Source organism: Mauremys reevesii, linkage group 15 (assembly GCF_016161935.1).
Source record: "Mauremys reevesii isolate NIE-2019 linkage group 15, ASM1616193v1, whole genome shotgun sequence".
Lineage (NCBI taxonomy): Eukaryota > Metazoa > Chordata > Testudines > Geoemydidae > Mauremys > Mauremys reevesii.
The window spans coordinates 28,981,160-28,987,159 of record NC_052637.1 but is presented as its reverse complement, the minus strand read 5'-3'; positions in this window follow the sequence as shown (position 1 = coordinate 28,987,159).

Sequence of the window (6,000 nt, the reverse complement as noted above, 5' to 3'; positions counted from 1 at the left end):
CGTGCATGCCACAGCCGAGGGAAAGCGCTCACTGTGCAGCAGAGGGCGTGGGCTGGGCAGCAGTGAGCACTTAGCTGATGAGCCACTCACGCAACAAGTGCCATCGCACAACAGGCGCATGATCTCGGGCTAGGGTGGAAGCTGTGCCACATTCTCCACTGCCCAGCACGAGAGTGGGCCTGGGTGGCAGAGGGTGAGTGCCCAACATGAGACACATCCCAGGGCCCTGGCGCTTGGCCCTTTTGGAACATCAGGCCCCTTCTAGGTGTCTCAGGTTGAGCATCCAAAAATGGAGGCCCCGAAAATGATGAGCCACATTTGAAAATGTGAGGCCCCTGCCTCCATCCACGCTCCCCCACCCACTGAGCGGGAGTCTGAGTGGGACCACTGCATTATTCACTCCGTGTCTCTAGCTCGGTCTGTCCTAGATCAGCCGAAGAAAACAAGAAGCCAAAAGTCTGGTGGGGCTGTGAACCTGCCTGTCATGTTTCCTGACAGCCTCAGCATGTTCCTTCGGTTTTGTTTTTACCAAACTGTCACCGCATGTCACAGCCCCGGCTCAGGCCATTGGTCTAAAAACTTCTCAAGCCAAGAGAAGAAAGTGTGTTGTTGTTTTTCTTGCTTGCTGACAGTGAGCGCAGTGCCAGTGAGAGGGGCCAGCCCCAGAGACTGAGCCCTCTGCCCACAGAACAACTGTAACCCACCGGTCAGGGTGTGCTCAGTCTTGCCAGCCCCAAATGTTCGGAAATCATGAGTCGGGCTCACCCTGGTTTGATCCTTGGGGTTGACTAGGATGGTGACTGTCACACAAGCTTCCCCGATGTTTTCCTCGTCGATATTCGACCTGGAGGATGAGAAGGGAGTTTAGTCCCAGAGTCTTCCTGGGAGGAAATGGGAACAGAGTCTCAACAGGGTCAGCTGGCAAAGTATAAATCCTTCCCCAAGGCCTGGGGCTTCCTGGGGTTCTTGTGGGCAGAGCCAGCGCTAGGTGTAAGCAGACTAAGCAATTCCTTCAGGCCCCAAGCAGCTCAAGGGGGCCCCCTATGAATTACTAGTATATGTTGTGTATGGTGGAGGGCAAATATTCCTGCTTAAGGCCCCCAATCGGCTAACACCACCACTGCTTGGGGTGTAACTGGGCCCTCTTGAAACCCACTGGAAATGCAAGGGCTGGAGTCCAACATTTGGGACCCATCCCATTTCCCCGCAGGGCAGTCTGGGAACAGCAGGGGGATTGCTGCAGGGCAAAGGGATATGACAATGGCTAATGACAGTGGTGACAGTGTCCAAGCAGTGCACGTGAGAGCCGCCTAGAAATACTAATAAAAGGAGAAACTACAGAAAACAAAACAAAACTGTGAGGGGAAACCAAGATCCCCTGCGCTCTCCAGTGGGGATCAGAGGGAGAGGCAAAGCATTGTGGGATAGAAGGGGCACTCTGGCTGGATCCTGCGCCTGTCCAAATATCTTCCCATCAAGCTGTGCCTGGCCTCCGCTACTTTCTGAGGGTCTGTTCCACCAGTCGTGCTGAGATGACTGACTGTGCTCCTTGCTGTCTGTAGCGTAACAGGATCACGGGCTGGCAAAGAGGCTAAATGGCACTCATCCCCCTTGGCTGTGGCAGTGTCAAACTCCATTAACTGCCGAGGCCCTAAGTCACTGCCACCGCTTGCACACCACTCCCACTGAAGATAGAGGGTGCTGTGTGTGCAGGGCTGATCACTTGGCTTTCAAAGGCTGCAGAGGGAATAGACGATGTACGTACGTGCCTGGGTGCAGACTGGTGGTGGGACCCGGGAGTTTGCGTGTGTTTGACCCTGTTTTAGCTCTGCCCATTCAATACACACTTCCACTTTCCCGTCCCCTTTATCCAGACAATTATCCATCATCTCAGGAGATTATCTGACTGCAAGACAGATCTTCAGTCGAGTTGGCATAGGCCTCTATACCAGGCCAGTCCTTATGGCAGTGTATGTCTTCCCAGAGCTCCTTGGGGCTGAATGAGCGGAGGTACAGAACGGGGATGGGCCAGTGCTAGTGAATCTTCTGGCTCGTAGTGTCTGCGGGGAGGAGAGGAGCACACTGGACTAGCACTTAATTTTCCTGCCTCAGGAGTTTCTTTCCTCCCCCTCCCCATATTGACCACGGAGCTGTTTCTGTGAAGTGGATAAATTCCATAAAGGCTACCCTGAGGAAACTGAGACTCGCGTCACTTGTGACCTAAACCAGATTGGATGAAACCGAGTCTGAGTCTTTCAGAATTGCCAGCATGGAGGAGCTGGGTGGGGAGTCCTCAATTAATCCTGAGCCATCGCCACGGGGCAGTCGGATTCCTAGCGGAAATGCTTGTACCCAGCAGGGATTGTGCAGGCTGGTCTACTGAAACCGGGAACTGCTGAAGCTTGGGGAACTAAGAGCTTAATTAAAGTGAAGGATTGAAGCCACAAGAGGAAGGTGGGCAGGCAGGCAGGCACTGGGCAGTTCCTCCGCAGATGGGCTCCATCTCCCACCTGTCAGTCCATACTAGGCCCATGCTCGGCATCGCCAGTTCTGACCTGCATGCTCCCCTCATTGTTCCAGCCATGGGGCTTCTCCTGAGGAAATAGTGGTGACCAGATTTGCTGCGTAGCTGTGATCTTTCCAGCACAGGCTAGGCATTGAGACTGCTAAACACATTTCATCCTGGGGCTTAATCAAGATTCGAACCCAGGTCCTTGAAAGTAAAAAGCCAAGTGTTTTAAATTATGATGCCTCCACCACCTCACATCCTGGGGTTGATTTCTATTATTAGTATGTATCTAACCACAGCACCTAGGAGCCTAGTCCTGGGCCAGGACCCCATTGTGCTAGGCGCTGTACAAACACACAACAAAAGACAGTGCCTGCCCCAAATTGTATCTGCTAGTAGCCCAGGTGTCCACAAATGTGCATTGGCAGTTCTGAGCCACTACCTGATGGCGCGTACAGGCTGGAAACCAAAACCTGTTTGGGTGACATTGAAATGTCAATGTTGTTTTCCTTTCAAAGTGTTCAAAATGGCCTCTCTGTTGTTATATTTTGTGATTTTTTTTCTCTATTTTAAAAAAAATGTATAGCAAAAATTATCAACATTGTTTAATGTTTAAAAAATATTTTAAAACTGCACATTTTTTCCCTCAAAATGAAAATAATTCAAAATTTTCATAAAAAATGTCAGTTAAGAGAAGCCCACCTTTTCCCCCTCACCAAAAAATCCTTGTTGTTGGCTGGTGTTTCTTTGTAAGGGGCTCAGGCAGAGCTGTGATGATCATGGATGCAGAGATTATAACTCGAGGGAGTCTGAAGTTCTGGGAGGTAAATTCCCATGCAGATCAGGTACACATAGCTACCAACGCTTGCCCCAGCTGAACCTTTTAGCTGGAGTCTCCCCCAGTGTATGGATTTTCTACCTGCAATCTGGGCATTTACACGCTTGTAATCCCTTCTTTATATTACTGTGGGGCACTCAAATCAATCTGCAGTTCTCCACATTTTAATCACACCTTAACTCAGCAGCACTGTGATCTTGTGGAAGTGTAAGGCAGCACAGTCAATGGCTAGGACACTGGACTAGCATGTAGGCTAGCTGGGTCCTATTCCTGATTCTGCTACTGAGTTACTGTGAGCCTTGGGCAAGTCCCTTAACTTCTCCCCACCTCATTTTCCCTTATTGTAAAGTGGAGCCAGCAATTCCCTTAACAAAATGCTGTGAGAGCTTCAGATGAAAAGTACTTAAGTGCTACTAATAAGAAATACTTTGTTCTTCTTTAGCGCCTTTCACCTGAGGATCTCAACATACTTTAAAACCATTAGCTAATGGTTCACAGCTCCCCGTCCTACAAGGTACATAAAGTAGCATAATCCTCATTTTACTGATGGAGAAGCACAAGTGAAGTGACTCCCATAAAGCCATGCAGCAAGTCAGCGGCAGCATCTGGAAGAGAGCAAGGGCTGAGAAACCCAGCATGAAGTGCACTGTCTACATCAAGAACACATGCTGAGCGATGATTGTTAGGGACATTATCTCCCTGAGTGAAGAGAGGAGGATGCCACTTCTGAGTTATCCCCTCTCTCCTTACAAGTAAACACGACTGCCATAAAAGATCAACCATCTCGCATTATATATGTGTTCCTCTCCTTCAGCAGCAAGACTGTTTTAGATGCCAGCTGGGCAGGGGCCGGGGGGGGGGGGAGGAAAGTGCTTGCAATGTGCAAATATAAAGGCATCTGAAGACTGTTTAGCCTTTAGCAATGTCAGAGTTATTAGATCAACAAGAAAACAACAATAAATGTGTTTGTAGTTCAGTTGGAAAGAGAAGCACCTGAACTGTCCTGGGCAAACCTCTGTGGATTTGCAGCCCAGGTTTGGTTCATGTGTTTTCAGCTGAAATCTGGAAAGAGACGGAGAGCTACTGAGGCACGGAGTCTGAGGAGGCCATTTCAGATTGCAAAAGCTGCAGAGGAGAAGGCTTTTGCACAATTGCTAAGCCTGAGTGAAAGGACAGAGAGGAGACGGGTGAGCAGTGAGTGGTGGAAGCAGGAAGAGAGCCCGAGACTCCATCTATGAGATAATCTGTAGGTGAGTGCCGCGAAGTCTTAAAAGGCAAGGAGGGTGGTTTTGAAGTGGAGCCTTCCCAATGAATAGGAAACAAGTGGTGTGTAAGGATGAGAATGGAACTTTGTCTGATCTGCACATGACAGAGTCTGGAGAACTGGGACTTGGGGAGGCCAAAGAGGAGCAATTTGAAGTAATGACCTGGAAAATCCACCTCCATGTTCCTTACCAGGATAAAATAAACCACCCCCAAATGCCCGCTGCCCACTTTGGCAGAGGCTGTAGGGCAGGCTGGGACAAGGGGTGGGTGGTTCAGCCATCCAGTCCAAGTGAATGTTTGCACTAAACCTGCCAACTCATGACATCAGCACTGAATTTTAGTCTCTATTCATTCCAGGCTCCACCATCCCTGGGGCAAAACCTATCATGGGTTCGTTCTCACTGCCAGCCACTCTCACTGCAAACGAGACCCATTTACAGTTGCATGTGGCACCGGCTCATTGGGCAGAGCCCGTCACAGCCACAGCATGCTGGGGAGCAGAGAGGTGCTTTCCTGCAATGCCATAGTTGAGCAATTATGTAGGGGTGTGGGGAGGGCTCGCTGTCTCCCTTGATCACTGCTAGACCCAGCGTGTGGGAGAAGGGTTGTGAAAAGATGGCCCACGGTCAGACCTGGTGTAACCAAGTGCAATATCTATGGAGTTTCCCCCATTTACACCTGGCCTGAATTTGGCCCATTCAGACCAGGCTTAGGAGGCGGTGACAAAACCCAGCCTTACACCTCAGAGATTAAACTGGACCATGCCCCAGGGATAATATTGCTTTAGTGGCCACTGTTGATTTATATGGGCCTGGGAAGGGGGTGATCTATAAGAAACACTCCCCAGGAAATATGCTTCGGAAACACCTCTGTCAGTTATAATTCCTCCTTTCCCGAGGGGGAGGGGTGGGGGGGGAAGTAGTAATTAGCACCTGCCCTATACCACAGTTGCACTGGCCATAAAGTTTCTGCATGGGGTGGCGGGAGGAGGGAGGGAGACCCGGGGTTCATCCATTCCCTTCCCACCTGCCCCCAGAAAGGGGTAAACTGGCATTTCATCCCAGGGACTCCCAGGGGCCCATGGCCTGCATAGGTGTGTCAGGGTGTTTTTTACACCCTGACTCAGGCCCATAGTCCCACAGAATATGGGCCACATGAGCTGACTCTGGGCATCGGGCAGGCGTATGGACGTGAGCACCGAGTGCACCCCTGGGAGGCTGCAGGAAGACGAAATAGAATTCAAAAATTCAAAGCGTTTAGGTTGGAAGGGGGATGGGGTGGAGAGAGCAGGCCGGCCTCCCCCACTGGCAGCCTCCTTTCTTGTTTTCCTCTTTTTAAATGTCTGCTTTGAGTACAAAGGGAATTAGAACTTGGCCGATTCACTTTA